General features: G+C 44.6%; 1 protein-coding gene across 3 annotated transcripts in view; it reads right to left on the reverse strand.

The window, feature by feature from the left end:
• GDPD4 (glycerophosphodiester phosphodiesterase domain containing 4) overlaps positions 1-16,984 on the reverse strand; it is an 84,841-nt gene that overhangs the window by 57,788 nt on the left and 10,069 nt on the right. The gene's annotated exons all lie outside the window — the stretch shown is intronic.

A 16,984-nucleotide genomic window follows, 5' to 3' on the forward strand; every position in this document is an offset into this window, starting at 1 on the left:
ACTTCCGTGGGAGCAAAGTTCAGACACCTCTGAGAGCTTATGGAAATCCCCCCTGGGGTGGCCCGATTTTCAGAAATGCTGAGTGTGATGTTGCACTCTGTAATGCTTTATAAAAATATGTTTATAAGTGTGCATATGATGGAACTGTGATATATGCTTTATGCAAAAGGTCTCTTGTAAGGTATCATTACAAAGCTTATAATCTACTGAGTGTGTTCATCCTATTTGTATCTATGTGTCATTCTTATATCTAAAAATAGAAATATGAAGTATTACTCTGAAGTCCTATTGTAATTATGCAAAGTGTGGGCCATTAATGTTGGCTTGGAATCTTGATGGCTCCCCTTAACTAGAACAATTGGTTGTGAATGTCTCTGTTTACTTGCAAAACTTCCTGGATACATGCAGACCAGCTCTGGAAGAATGAAGACTGAGGTCTTATAGTGATATGTGATCATGTCACCTGAACAGGACTCCATCTTTAACCTGTTACTTTTCCATTTAGAAGGAGTGGTGGGAATCCAGAGAGAGAGAAAAAGGATTCCAGTCTTGTGCCAAAGATATAAAAGGGGGTGGAACAGAACAAAGGGGGGGGCAGTCATGAAGAAATCCCCTAGTTACCACCTAGGGGTGGCTCTAGGTATTTTGCCGCCCCAAGCACGGCAGGCAGGTTGCCTTTGGTGGCTTGCCTGCGGGAGGCCCCCGGTCCCGCGGATTCAGCGGCAAGCCTGCAGGAGGTCTGCTGAAGCCACGGGACCAGTGGACCCTCCGCAGGGCAAGCCACCAAAGGCAACCTGCCTGCCACCCTCACGGCAATCAGCAGAGCGCCCCCTGTGGCTTGCCGCCCCAGGCACGCGCTTGGCGTGCTGGTGCCTGGAGCTGCCCCTGTTACCACCTGAGCTGGAACTAACAAGGATTGTACCGGGCCCAGACTAGGAAGGAGTCCAGGCTGTGAAAAAAGCTTATTGGAACACCTCTGAGGGTGAGATTTCATCTGTAATCAGTTTCTTAATGTATTAGGCTTAGATTTGCTTGCTTTGTTTTATTTTGCTTGGCAACTTACTTTGTTCTGTCTGTTATTACTTGGAACCGCTTAAATCCTACTTTTTATACTTAATAAAATCACTTTTTGTTTATTAATTAACCCAGAGTAAGTGATTAATACCTGGGGGAGCAAACAGCTGTGCATATCTCTCTATCAGTGTTATACAGGGCGGACAATTTATGAAATTACCCTGTATAAGTTTTATACAGAGTAAAACAGATTTATTTGGGGTTTGCATCCCATTGGGAGCTGGGTGTCTGGGTGCTGGAGACAGGGGCACTTGCAAAGCTGTTTTCAGTTAAGTCTGCAGTTTTGGGGGCATGGTTCAGATCCTGGGTCTGTTGTAGCAGGTTAGCATGTCTGGCTCAATAAGACAAGGTCCTGAAGTCCCAAGCTAGCATGAAAAATGGGTTCAGAGGTAGTCCCAGCACATCAGGTGACAATCCCAAGGGGTCTCTATAACCGAACCCGTCACACTGAGCATCTGCAACTTATACCAGTCAACAGTAGCTGCAAGGGGCCAGTACTTTGGGGCCTTCCATAAATAGGAATTCAGACTTCTGATGTTAGGCACCCACATAGGAAAATAACTGGCCAAAGTAAAATGTTGCTCTGGACCATGTTGAGAAAGGAGAACATTACCCTCCCCACCCCATACCCCACCTTCGCCCCTTCAATGGCACCTGCTACCTGCTCTTCCAGTATTACCTGACAGGTATGAGAGAGTTGTATGCCTCACCTTTAAATGAGTGCTGCGGTAGGGTTCACTCCCAGGACCCATGTTGGGGCACTGCAGTTCCATGGTGCTACTGTCCATTTGCGGGATCAATCTCTCTCCAGTACTCTGCAGATATGAGGGCATGGATGGAGGGAGGTTTCTCTCACAGAACAGAATACAAAGGTTGGCCTGTCTCCCTTACAAGACCTTATTCTTTGACTAATAACAGAAAGGGCCAAGCCTCCACGGATCAAAATAAAAATGGAAGTGAGCAAAATGTCTTGCAATCCACAGTGCTGGCATCACCTCAGCCTCTAGCCCACTGCATGGGTGCCACAAGAGAGTGAGGACCGAAGCCAGAATGGCTCTTCCGTGACACATCTGAAGAACTGCCATGCATTTCTCCACAACTTCCTCCCCTCCTCCACCCACAGACCCAACTGGACAGTTTTTTTCAGTACAGAACTCCAAAGCATCCCCCGAAATCCTGAGGGCAGCTCTGTCCATTAAAGTGATTGCCCTTTTCGTTCTAACAGCAATTCTTCATTATCTAAGGTGCCATCACAGATGGTTACATTTATTCTAAATGATTTTAATAGAGAGAATATCGTACAGTGACTCACAAAGCAATCTGAAGAATTAATACAGTGGGGAGATGAATGCAGACTGCTGTAAAAGTACTTTAATGGCCATCATGGCCAGATCTTGCAGTGTCTAGTCTATACGCAAGCAAAATCCTCCCATCACAGCTTTCTCCAGAACTCTGCATGAAGCATCAGCTACAAATACCTGGGCCAGCACTGGTATCATGGAGGCCTCAACTCTTTATTGTATTGTATTGTCCTTTGAGAGATGTCTACATTGCAAGTGGAAGGCATGATTAGCACACGTAGTCAGACACGAACTAGCTAGATCAAAGCTAGCTTCAGTAACAATAGCATTGAAACCACGGCAGCATGAGCAATGGCACCGGCTAGTCTCCTGAGTGTGTACCTAGGTCCCAATAGGGCAGAGCTTCACACGGGGGCTTTATCGTTACTCAAGCCGGCTTTGAGCTAGCTAGATTAAAGCTGGGGTGTGTCCACATGTGCTGCAATCACACTTCCTGATTATAATACAGAACTAGGACTATCGATCACGCTGTGCTTGTACGGTGTGCACAGCAGGGCCTCGTTCTCAGCTGGCTTCTTGCCCCCACCACAATACAAATAATAAACAGTAGCACCTCTCAGCATAATATTGTTAATGGCTGCCATCAGCAGAGTCTTGAGCCCAGGGCCGGCTTTAGGCCTATTCCACCAATTCCCCCGAATCGGGCCCCAAGCCTAAGAGGGCCCCGGGCCCAGTGAGAAACCCTTCCCTGGCTAGAGGTGCCTTTTTAATTTTTACTCACCTGGTGGCACCCCGGGTCTTCGGCTGCACTTCGACGATGGGTACTTCGCTCACTCCGGGTCTTCGGTGGCACTTCAGCAGCGGGTCCTTCAGTGCCACCAAAGACCTGGAGTGAGTGAAGGACCTGCCGTCAAAGTGCCGCCAAAGACTCAGAGCACCGCCCGGTTAGTACAAGCCTCACATGTTGTTGTTTTTTTTTAAGTCATCCCTGCCGGGGCCCCGTCAAAACTGTTCGAATTGGGCCCCGCACTTCCTAAAGTCGGCCCTGCTTGCACCCAAAGACAACCATAGAGCTTGTTAAAGCCGATGGACAAGCCAAGCACACTCTCTCAGTCCCAAAAGAAGGTGCGATCAAGTCCCTTTGTGTAGGAAAAACAGCTGAAGCTGTCCAAGGCACTAGGCTGCTGGGCAGGACAGAGCTACGCCATGTAGAACTAAGGGGTTTCCCTGGTGGAAAATACAGGGACTAGGATATCGTCTGTAGCCTGTGTGTGTTGGAGGCAGAAAGCCAGGAGAAGTAGTTGTGGACATGATCCTGAGAGAAAGCACAAAGACGAAGCTTCTTGGGCACAGGGCTCTCTAGAGTGGCAGATTTGGGGATTTCTGAGCACAGAAATTGCCTCTGTTTGTTTCTACTGTGTTCAGGAAAACAGGACTGTGTGTACGTTTCTGTAAGTAAGCAAAATTACACCAAGAATATACCTGACTCACAGCATCAACTTCTCATTTCTAAGCAGAAACCACCCTGCAAGGCCTGGGACGTTGGCTGACCACCAAAAGGGGTAACATGACACAGCCCCATGGACATATGCAGCACTGTACAGTGGGTGAACCATATGGACCAGTCAATGGGTTCCTAAGTCAGCATTCAAAGGTACATGTTAAAAACAAGGCAGAAAGTAGAGCTTGCACACCATGGGGGTTTGGGCACCAGAGCTGGAATACTTCATGGTAGAGGTGGGCTTCTAGACATCTGTTGAACAAGGAAAGGGAGGGAGCTTGGCATATATAATACTGGACACTTAAGCTTGAAAATGCAAGCAGAGAAATGAAGGGGTAAGAGCTAAGGGGGGGAGGGCGGGAAAAATAAATAAATTGGAAGCTTCAAGCATGGGTCCAGTTCTGCAAAATGTCTCCTAAGAAAAGTCCAGCTCCCTCCACAATTGCAGTATCTACTCCTATGAAAGGGAGGAGCAAATTCCACGGCAGCCTGAAAGGTTCCATTATGCTTAAGAATGTGTTAGAACTTTTGAATCCTCAACAGGATCTTCTCCAAACCTTTCATTTTCACTGTGGCCTCCCTGGCAAAGCCCTTGGCTTCATTTCCCTCCCCTTCACCTCCTAAGTTCAGACCCATCCTTCCACCACACTCCCATGAACCCCGTGATTACATCTCCTGCTGACATTCCCTTCATATGCAGGCTCCCTACAGTGCTCTATCACCTGTTTCATCAGGCTTCTGCAAGCTCCCACTGATGCCTTTGCCCTCAGCAGAGTTCCCCATACCCCTCCTTCCCCATAGCTTCACCCTTGCAAACTCCCAACATCTCCCACCTCTTCCCCACACACGTCTTTGCTTTGGCTCGGAAGCTCCAAAAGCCTCCTTCCTCGGCCCTGACTACATAAGAAGCCTCCCAGGCTTCCAGAGCATTTGAATTCAGACGCATCTGAGCCTAGCGGAGACGCGATCACAGCTGTTGGACCTGTACATTTATGCAGGTGGCCCATGGAATAGCACGGCAAATAAAGGGCCTAAACGAAAGGAAGTGCAAACTAGAATTCAGAGTGGTTCAGCCATCAAAAGGGAACAGAGGGAGGCCAACTCACAGAACTTGGGTCCAGATAAGTGTCTGAGTCAGAACTTTCCTAAAGTTTATTGCGGGGGGTGGGGGGCGAATTGTTGTTCAGGCCCCTCTCCACTAGCAAAGGGTACATTGAAATTGTGAGAGAATGGTCCACATGGGAGCCAGCACAATCTGAACCCCTTCGCTGGGACAGCAACATGAGGCAACATGGCCAAGAGGGGAGCAAAGTTTAGGAATATTCAGTAAATCAAGGCGTGAAAGAGGCAACACACACTTCTGGAGTCCAATCTTCTTCCTAGCATGGAAAGACTTTGTTTGCTCATAGGTGAGCATAAGAACGGCCATACTGAGTCAGACCAATGGTCCATCTAGCCCAGTATCCTGTCTTCTGACAGTGGCCAATGCCAGGTGCCCCAGAGGGAGTGAACAGAAGAGGTAATCATCAAGTGATCCATCCCCTGTCACCCATTCCCAGGTGAGCTTCTCTTTAATTACAGGCCTTTTAACAGGACCGTTGGTTTCCCACTGTTTGAGTGAGGTGATAATAAGAGAGACAAATAGTCCTGACGAGGGAAACGAAAGACATCCATTAAGCCACACAGGCCAAAGGTAGACTTTACTATGAACAGGACCCATTTGAAAGTTTACAAGAAAAACCTGCCTCCTTGTTTTAATACAGTATGTGCTTTAGGGCCCATCAAGCTCTCTGGGGTCGAAGGGGTATAAATGAGGGCAGAATTCAGTTACTGGATTAAAAGAGTGTTGACAGCTTTATTACCAGGGTTTCCAACCCTACCCATCCCACATTCCACACAGCCCCTACACACATATGCTACAACATTTGGCAGGTGGGTTGGCATGGCTTTTTCAGCCATTACTAACATGCCTACACAGTACACATGGCCATGGTGTTGGATGTTAGACAATAACAGATATGAGTCACTGGGTGCTGTGAGTGCTTTCAGCACCTCAGAAAAATCAGGCCACGTATTTGACTGGATCTGAGATGCTTAACTTTAGATGCCCAGGTTTAAAAATCTTGGCCTAAGCACATGGCCCAAGGTGACACAGGAAACCTGACACAGAGCTAGGAAGATAATGAGGAGTCTGGTGGCACTTTAGAGAAGAACAGATTTCTTTGGGCATGAGATAGGAAGAGAACCCAGAACTGCCTGCTCTAACTGTACAACCAACCTGTCTCGTTTCCAAGAGGGCTTAGAGGAAAGTTGTACTCTAATACATGGCTATGGGCCTCACTATAAGAAAATGGATGGAGACGGACAGGTGGATTATTATTATTATACAGACACATTATTAAGGGCACAAGAGCAAACTATCCCACTGTGTGGAAAGATCGGAAATATGGAAAGAGACCACCCTGGCTTAACCAGGAGACCTTCAATGATCTAAAAAAACAAAAAACAGTCCTACAAAAAGTGGAAAGTAGATCAAATCACAAAGAATGAATATAAACAAATAACACATGTATGTAGGGACAAAATTAGAAAGGCCAAGGCACAAAACAAGATCAAACTAGTTAGAGACATAGAAGGTAACAAGAAAACATTGTACAAATACATTAGAAACGAGAGGAAGACCAAGGACAGGGTAGGCTCATTACTCAGTGGGGGTGGAGGGGAGTGTTAATAACAGAAAATGTGGAAATGGCAGAGGTAACTAATGACTTCTTTGTTTCAGTTTTCACCAGGAAGTTGGTGGGTGATTGGACATCTAACATAGGGAATGTCCATGAAAATGAGGTAGGATCAGAGGCCAAAATAGGGAAAGAACAAGTTAAAAATTACTTAGACAAATTAGATGTCTTCAAGTCACCAGGGCCTGATGAAATGCATCCTAGAATACTCAAGGAGCTGACTGAGGAGATATCTGAGCCATTAGCGATTATCTTTGAAACGTCATGAAGACGGGAGATATTCCAGAAGACTGAAAAAGGGCAAATATAGTGCCCATCTATAAAAAAGGAAATAAGGACAACCCAGGGAATTACAGACCAGTCATCTTAACTTCTGTACCCGGAAAGATAATAGAGCAAATAATTAAAAATCAATTTGCAAACATCTAGATGATAATAAGGTGATAAGTAACAGTCAAGCATGGATTTGTCAAGAACAAATCATGTCAAACCAACTAAGGAGGGTGCAAAACTGGTTGGAAAACCATTCCCAGAGAGTAGTTATCAGTGGTTCACAGTCAAGCTGGAAGGGCATAACGAGTAGGGTCTCACAGGGATCAGTTCTGGGTCTGGTTCTGTTCAAGATCTTCATTAATGATTTAGATAATGGCATAGAGAATAAACTTATAAGGTTTGCGGTCGATACCAAGCTGGGAGGGGTTGCAAGTGCTTTGGAGAATAGGATTAAAATTCAGAATGATCTGGACAAACTGGAGAAATAATCTGAAGTAAATAGGATGACCATCCCCTGTCACCCATTCCCAGCTTCTGGCAAACAGAGGCTAGGGACACCTTCCTTGCCCATCCTGGCTAATAGCCATTGATGGACCTATCCTCCAGGAACTTATCTATTTCTTTTTTTGAAGGCTGTTATAGTCTTGGCCTTCACAACATCCTCTGGCAATGAATTCCACAGGTTGAAGAAATACTTCCTTTTGTTTGTTTTAAACCAGCTAACTATTAATTACATTTGGTGACCCCTAGTTCTCGTGTTATGAGGAGCAAATAACACTTCCTTATTTACTTTCTCCACACCACTCATGATTTTATAGACCTCTATCATATCCCCCTTAGTCATCTCTTTTCCAAGCTGAAAAGTCACAGTCTCATTAATCGTTCCTCATATGGCAGCCATTCCATGCCTCTAATCATTTTTGTTGCCCTTTTCTGAACCTTTTCCAATTCCAGTATATCTTTTTTGAGATGTGGCAACCACATCTGCATGCAGTATTCAAGATGTGGGTGTACCAGGGATTTATATAGAGGCAATATAATATTTTCTGCCTTATCTATCCCTTTCTTAATGATTCTCAACATTCTATTTGCTTTTTTGACTGCCACTGCAGATTGAGTAGATATTTTCAGAGAACTATTCACAATGACTCCAAGATCTCTTTCTTGAATGGTAACAGCTAATTTAGACCCCATCATTTTATATGTATAGCTGGGATTATGTTTTCCTATGTGCATTACTCTGCATTTATCAACACTGAATTTCATCTGCCACTTTGTTGCCCAGTCACCCAGTTTTGCGAGATCCTTTTGTAGCTCTTTGCAGTCTGCCTGGGATTTAACTGTCTTGAGTAGTTTTGTATCATCTGCAACTTTGCCACCTCACTGTTTACCCCTTTTTCCAGATCATTCATGAATATGTTGAATAGGAGTGATCCCAGTACAGACGCCTGAGGGACACACTATTTACCGCTCTCCATTCTGAAAACTGAGTTAGGACAGAATTATGCTTCACTGGGGGAAGAAGTGTTTGATGGGGTCAAACAGTCCAAAGCTGGGCAGATTCTGTCACCCTCTGATGTGCAGTGGAAGAGTGAGCAGATGGGTGGTATTGCTGCTGACAGAACTTGTGTCTCCACAAACATCCTTTCTGGGTAGGTTGCATGCAGGGCCATTTCCAGTCACATTACCCCCCCAGCCACAGGGAATATTAGGTTTAGCCGGCTGCCTTATTTATTTATTTGGGTAGAGGAGGAGGCAAAATGTTTCTGACAACAAAAAAAAAATCTTTCATTAAACATTGGTTTGCAAAAATAATCCCATTTGCACCAAAAATCTCCAGCTTTTGACCAAAAACCTCCAAACTGAATTAACATGTTTTCAGCAACCAAAATCCAATGTTTTGTTTGCATGTTTTAACCTACAAATTTTTGGTTTTCTGCTTTTTGATAAAGCCAAAAAAAGTCAACAAAAATGAAAAATCTTACTTTTCATCTGAGGAAAACAAATCTTTCCCTGACTAACTCTAGTATTAAGCATCAAAGATAGGAAATTTCTTCAAAGCCGTATAAGAGATCTGGACATTAAAATGAAGTCATAATTGAACCTTAGGAATACACAGTAAGAATATAAGAATGGCTGTACCGGGTCAGACCAAAGGTCCATCTAGCCCAGTGTCTGTCTACCGACAGTGGCCAATGCCAGGTGCCCCAGAGGGAGTGAACCTAACAAGCAATGATCAAGTGATCTCTCTCCTGCCATCCATCTCCATCCTCTGACAAACAGAGGCTAGGGACACCATTCCTTACCCATCCTGGTTAATAGCCATTTATGGACTTAACCTCCATGAATTTATCCAGTTCTCTTTTAAACACTGTTATAGTCCTAGCCTTCACAACCTCCTCAGGTAAGGAGTTCCACAAGGTGACTGTGCACTGTGTGAAGAAGAACTTCCTTTTATTTGTTTTAAATCTGCTACCTATTAATTTCATTTGGTGACCCCTAGTTCTTGTATTATGGGAATAAGTAAATAACTTTTCCTTTTCCACTTTCTCCACATCACTCATGATTTTATATACCTCTATCATATCCCCCCTTAGTCTTCTCTTTTCCAAGCTGCAGAGTCCTAGCCTCTTTAATCTTTCCTCATATGGGACCCTCTCTAAACCCCTAATCATTTTAGTACAAAAGGTGTTTTAGGCTCAGACCATATTCCTTATCTAGCTGTTCAAAACTGTGCCAAACCACAAGTAATTTCTCCAAGCAAACCAAACCCTCATGATTTACTGTAATTCAGCTCAGAGCTGCTCTGCATTCCTGTAAGACCATTGTCTGAATGGGAACTCATATTTAGGTCTTATTTGTTCCCTATCTTGTTGATGAGAGTGACTCATAGTGTAAGATTGATTACGGGAGCCTAATTTAATAATAATCATTAGAATTTATAGACCATTTTCGCCTCCAAAGCACTCTGTAGTTGGTCGCAATGAAAGCTCATTGGGGATAATTAGTGGTCAATGCACTAAACGTTTGAGGCAGATTGTACATAAAAGGTTTTAGCTCGTGTGTAGCAACAAACAAGCACAAATCATCCTGTTTACAAAAGAGCATCAAGGGATGAGAATACATTTCCCCAACTGCATGTTAAGGGCAAAATGACTGTTTTAAATACAGCTGGTTGAATACTAGCTTTAAGCCTTCCACAAGTGCGAGGGTTTCAGTTTGATTCAATTGCATTCCAGTCCTTTGTGTGCACAAACCGTAAAAGGGGGCCGTGAAACTTTTCTATTCTATTCTATACAGTTCTTACATCACTCTCATCACCGTAGGCTCTGAGCACCTTCCATTCATGCCTTAAGTGACTAATATGTGTCACGTGTGTGGTCATTCTTTTGTTCATCCTCTGGCCAGGGGAATATTGCTTATGCAGTGGAATGTTTTGTTTGGTGGGTTGGGGGCTTGGTTTGGTTCCTGGTTCATAAATTTACACACTGCTCTGTGTTTATGTTCAAGAAGGCAGGTCACAGATGAGTGTCTGGCACTGGGTGTGGAAAGTGGTCAGGTTTGGTTAGTCCTTATTCTCATTATCCAGATAAATACCTAGTGCCCTTTTGAATCCTGCTAAGCTCTTGGCAATGTCTTGTTTCAATGAGTTCCACAGGCTACTTATACTATGTATGAAAAATTATGTTCCTAACCTAAAGATTCCATTCAGTCATTCCTGCAGGAAGAGGCACCATAACAGATGATTGGCACTTTCCATTCATTAGCATCCTGGCAACAACAAAGGCGATGGAAACATGTAATCAGACTCAGTGCCCTTTGGAATGTCCCCAGCCTCTGTTTGCTAGAAGCTGGGAATGGGCAACAAGGGATGGATCACTTGATGATTACTTGTTCTGTTCATTCCCTTTCGGCCACCTGGCATTGGCCACTGTTGGAAGATAGGATGCTGGGCTAGATGGACTTTGACTTTCCAGGTCATCTCCACAGAACCCCATGCAGCAAGATAAACCTACAGGACCCATTTTAGCTACAGAAGGTTCAGAAGAATTTTTACACTTACGTCTGTTTAGCTAGAGATGTATATGTACATAACAGATTATAAATTCTTTAGGGCAAGGATTGTCTTTCTTTGGTCTGTGTCTGTACAGCACCTTGCACAATGGAGCCTGATCCATGACTGGGACTCCTAAATGCTGTGGTAATTCAAATAATAATGCTTTTGCAGAATAGCCTGATGCAAAAATGCAACATGGAAACTGAAGCAGGTAACGTTCAGCAAAAAAAGCTAGGGGAGGCAAGAGAGGAAGTGAACTAGAAAGAGCAATTACACAGGCGCTGTTTTAGTGCAGCTGAATGGATGTTGTTCTCACAGATCACATAGAAGGGAACATGAGCGCTGCACCATAAAAGACAGCTCAGGGGCTTTCCTGGTGTAAGAACCAGGATCAGTCCTATGAACCGGCAATGTTTTGTGTTCATTTGTTACAGGCACCTGCTTGCAACACACACCTTGTCACGTCCCTTTCCAAACTTCCCCTTGTAATGAAACCCTCCAAAGCAGCTGCCCTATCCCAGGACTCTGCCACTTTAACTGGAATGTCCTAGGGGATTGTCCAGGAGCCCTCAGCCACCTCCAAGTCACTGACCTCGATTAGGAAGTTGATACGAGTGCACCACCCAGCACTTACTTGGCACAGACTGCAGCAAACTGCAATTGTCTTTTCAGTCTAAATTCCTGCACTGGCTGAGCTGGGCATGTCCATCCCAGCTTGGAGAACTGAGGACAGGCACTGGCAGGTTGAAGACATTCTCCCCTCCCACAACATGCAAGACCCTGCCAGCTGGCCTCTCTGAAAAGCACAACATGCCTTGCTACTCCTACAATGCTGAGCAGTTCCCTTCTGTATTTGTCTCACTCCTCCTCTCGCACTCTGCTAGGGCTCCCTGGCTTTAGGAGGGGAGGAAGGAAAATTCCTGCAGTATTTTGAGAGACCCAATTTTATACAACTGCATCCAGATATCACAATGAGGAGAGTCTTATATCAAAGGGGTAGCCCTGTTAGTCTGTATTCAGAAAAAACAACAAGGAGTCTGGTGGCACCTTAAAGACTAACAGATTTATTTGGACATAAGCTTTTGTGGGTAAAACCCCACTTCTTCAGATGCATGGAGTGAAAATTACAGAAACAAGTATAAATATATATTGGCACATGAAGAGAAGGGAGTTACCTTACAAGTGAAGACCCAGTGTTGAAGGCCAATTTAGCCAGGATATATGTGCTCCACTTCCAATAACTGATGAGGAGGTGTCAATACCAAGAGAGAGGAAATTGCTTTTGTAGTGAGCCAGTGTCATAAACAGATAGCTAAGGGTTAACGTCTCTTTCACCTGGAAAGAAGTAATCTGAACCACCTGACCAGAGGACCAATCAGGAAACAAGACTTTTTCAAATCTGGGTGGAGGGTTTGTTGTGTGTATGTCCTTTGTTCTTGGTTCTTCTGTCTGCCTGTATGCTCTCTCGGATGAGGAGTGATTTCTATTTCCTGCTTTCTAATCTTCTGTTTCCAAGTTGTGAGCACAAAAAGGGTTTGTTGTTTTTGTATTTACAGGTCTATAGTTGCTGGAGTGCTTTGAATTGTATTCTTTTTGAATAAGGCTGTTTATTCATATTTCTTTTAAGCAATTGACCCTGTATTTGTCACCTTAATACAGAGAGACCATTTGTATGTATTTTTCTTTCTTTTTATATAAAGCTTTCTTTTAAGACCTGTTGGAGTTTTTCTTTAGTGGGGAACTTCAGGGAATTGGGTCTGCGGCTCACCAGGGAATTGGTGAGAGGAAGAAGTCAGGGGGGAACCTGGGTGTGTTAGATGTACTAGCCTGACTTTGCATTCCCTCTGGGTGAGGGGGGAAGAGAGATTGACTCTCGGTAATTCTGTTCTCCAGGCTGGGAATGGGGAGGGTGGAATCCCTCTGTTTAGATTCACAGAGTTTGCTTCTGTGTATCTCTCCAGGAACACCTGGAGGGGGGGGAAGGGAAAAGGTTTATTTCCCTTTGTTGTGAGACTCAAGGGATTTGGGTCTGGGGGTCCCGAGGGAAGGTTTTTGTGGGGACCAGAGAGCCCCAAAACACTCTAATTTTTTGGGTGGTGGCAGCAGTACCAGGTCCAAGCTGGTAACTAAGCTTGGAGGTTTTCATGCTAACCCCCATATTTTGGACGCTAAGGTCCAAATCTGGGACTAGGTTTTGACAGCCAGCCACTCCCAGTGTGTGGGGAGGGGGGGCAGAGGGATGGGGGGGCAAAGAGTCAGAGCACTGGTGGGGGCTGACCTCCAGCATCTGCTCCAGACATGCCACTGTTCCAGCCCCAGGGGGGTTGACCCAACCCTGACTGCTGGTATGACAGCCCCAGGGCTGACTGCCGGCGCTGCTCCAGCCCCACCACTGCTCTTGTGGCAGGGGCTGACTGCCTCTGCTCCAGCCCTAGTACACTGCGTCAGCCCTGAGGCCGCTGCTCTGGTGGCCCCGGAGCTGACAGCTGCTGAAGCCCTGCCCCAGAAGTAGTCCTGGAGATCCTGGAAAGTCATGGAACCTCTGACCTCCGTGACAGAATTGTACCCTTAATAACAATGATCATTAACAACATGCTTGATAAGGAGGGAATCTGGGATGATATGATGAAGCCTCACAATTAAATTTAATCTCTCACTGGCTACTTAGATAATGTTTTCACCCCTCTTAGCCAGAAGACCGAGAAGTGCTACAGTCTCCCCGGCCCAAATGTAGCGCTGTTATTTAGTCACTCGTTGATTAAATACCGCATGTGGTGCTGCAGCAACTGGGATATTGGAGGGGAGACATTTTCCGGGGCGCAAAGAGCAGTTAAACCCTCACTCACTTTCAATGAGAGTTAGGTGCCTCACTGCCCTTCATGCTTTTGAAAGCCTCCCCTGTAACAATGTCTGAAGAAGGACAAGGCACCAAAATCCAAAGAGTCTCTTACAGAGACAGGTCCCCTCTCTCCAGAACCAAGAATACATAGTCCAGCAGTTAGCCTGGGACTTAGGAGAACTGGATTTAGTTCCTGGCTTTGCCACAGACTCTGTGTGACCTTGGGCAAGTCACTTAGTTATGCTGCACCTCAGATCCCAACCTGTAAACAGAGGATCACAGCCTGTCTCTACCTCACCGGGGTGTTGTGAGGCTAATACCACCTAACTCCTACATAGGGCTTTTCCTCTGTAGCTCTCAAAGCGCTGTACAGATGCTGCCTGTATCATTAACCCCATTTTGTAGAGGGAGAATATGAGGTACAAAGAGAAGAAGTGACATGCCCACGGTCACACAGCAGGCCAGTGGCAGAGCCACTCAATTAAAATGACATGAGGTGGCAAAGTTTGCAGATGATACTAAACTACTCAAGATAGTTAAGACCAAAGCAGATTGTGAAGAACTTCAAAAAGATCTCACAAAACTAAGTGTTTGAGCAACAAAATGGCAAAGGAAATTTAATGTGGATAAATGTAAAGCAATGCACGTTGGAAAAAATAACCCCAACTATGCATACAATACGATGGGGGCTAATTTAGCTACAACGAGTCAGGAAAAAGATTTTGGAGTCATCGTGGATAGTTCTCTGAAGATGTCCATGCAGTGTGCAGAGGCGGTCAAAAAAGCAAACAGGATGTTAGGAATAATTAAAAAGGGGATAGAGAATAAGACTGAGAATATCTTATTGCCCTTATATAAATCCATGGTACGCCCACATTTCGAATACTGTATAAAGATGTGGTCTCCTCATCTCAAAAAAGATATACTGGCACTAGAAAAGGTTCAGAAAAGGGCAACTAAAATGATTAGGGGGTTGGAGAAGGCCCCATATGAGGAAAGATTAAAGAGGCTAGGATTCTTCAGCTTGGAAAAGAGGAGACTAAGGGGGGATGTGATAGAGGTATATAAAATCATGAGTGACGTGGAGAAAGTGGATAAGGAAAAGTTATTTACTTATTCCCATAATACAAGAACTAGGGGTCACCAAATGAAATTAATGGGAGCAGGTTTAAAACAAATAAAAGGAAGTTCTTCTTCACGCACCGCACAATCAACTTGTGGAATTCCTTACCTAAGGAAGTTGTGAAGGCTAGGACTATAGCAATGTTTAAAAGAGAACTGGATAAATTCATGGAGGTTAAATCTATAAATGATTATTAACCAGGATGGGTAAGGAATGGTGTCCCTAGCCTCTGTTTGTCAGAGGATGGTGATGGATGGCAGGAGAGAGGTCACTTGACCATTGCCTGTTGGATTCACTCCCTCTGGGGCACCTGGCATTGGCCACTGTCGGTAGACAGATACTGGTCTAGATGGACCTTTGGTCTGACCCAGTACGGCCGTTCTTATGTTCTTATGACATGCAGTGAATATGTTAAAAAGAAATCCATTACAGCGTGGGAGGTGCTCAGATACTGTATTGTAACAGGACCTTAGCTAGATAACCAGACACACATAAGAGACAAACAGGAGAAACTCCTGGCACGTGGATGCTAGTTTTGCTAATTAGTGAGGTTGCCTGACCACTAGATTCTGATCATTTTGACCCATATTCTGACTCTCTCAATCAAACAGTAGCAGGTACAGGTAAAGTGGCTCTTGGGAGGGTGGCTTTAGAGATGCTATACCTATTGCCAGCTGCAGAGCAGCCAGGCATAGGCAGTGGGCCGCATCCATCCTTGGTGTGGCCCCACAGAACTCTGTGGGCCTGATTCTGCTCTTAGCTATACTGGTGTAAAATCTGAGTGGATCCACTTGATTAGCCTTTGATGGGTGTAACTGAAATCAGAATCAGGCCCACAGACTACAGTGCAATTACATCAGAACATAAGAATGGCCATAGTGTGTCAGCCCAATGGTCCATCTAGCCCAGTATCCTGTTGTCTGGCATCAGCCAGTGCCAGATGCTTCGAGGGAAGGAACAGAACAGGGCAGTTGTCGGGTGATCCATTCCTACTTGTCCAGTCTTAGCGTCTGGCAGACAGAGGTTTAGGGACACCCAGAGTATTGGATTGCGTCCCTGACCATCTTGACTAATAGCCATTAATGGACCTATACTCCAGGAACTCATACAATTCTTTTTTGAATCCCGTTATAGTTTTGGCCTTCACATCTCATGGCAACGAGTTCCACAGGTTGACTGTGTGTTGTGTGAAGAAGTACTTCCTTATGATTGTTTTAAACTTGCTGCCTATTCATTTCATTGAGTGACCCCTAATTCTTGTTTTATGTGAAGGGGTAACTAACACTTCCCTATTCACTTTCTCCTCATCATTCATGATTTTATAGACCTCTAGCATATCCCTCTTCATTCATCTCTTTTCTAAACTGAATGGTCCCAGACTTTTTAATCTCTCCTCACATGGAAGCTGTTCCTTACCCCTAATCATTTTTGTTGCCGTTCTCTGTACTTTTTCCAGTTTTAAAATATCTTTGTCGAGATGGGGTGAGCAGAACTGCACACAGTATTCCAAGTATGGGCATATCATGGATTTACATAGTGGCATTATATCTTCTGTCTCATTAGCTATCGCTTTCCTAATGGTTACTAACATTGTTAGCTTTTTTGACTGCCACTTTACACTGAGCGGATGTTTTCAGAGAACTATCCATGAGGATTCCAAGATCTCTTTCTTGAACGGTAACAGCTAATTTATTATACGTATAGTTGGGATTATGTTTTCCACTGTGCATTATTTTGCATTTATCAAAATTTAATTTTATCTGTCATTTTGTTGCCCAGTCAACCAATTTTGTGAATCTCTTTGTAACTCTTCACAGCCAGCTTTGGACTTTATGATCTTGAGTAATTTTGTATCATCTGCAAACTTTACCCCATTTACATTAGGTGTGAACGGGGCCTTCCAGTTAGAATGGAGTGGGTCTGATTCTCATCTCACTCCTACCCCAATATCCTGATTACAATGGAGTTACTCCTGCTGTACACTGGTGTGGCTGAGGCCAGAACCAGGCACATTGGGCTTAAAATAGGTTTCTAAATCCCACGTACTGCTACAGTAGGTTTTTCACCAGGTTGCCCAC

Source organism: Gopherus evgoodei, chromosome 1 (assembly GCF_007399415.2).
Source record: "Gopherus evgoodei ecotype Sinaloan lineage chromosome 1, rGopEvg1_v1.p, whole genome shotgun sequence".
In the NCBI taxonomy this organism is placed as follows: Eukaryota; Metazoa; Chordata; order Testudines; family Testudinidae; genus Gopherus; species Gopherus evgoodei.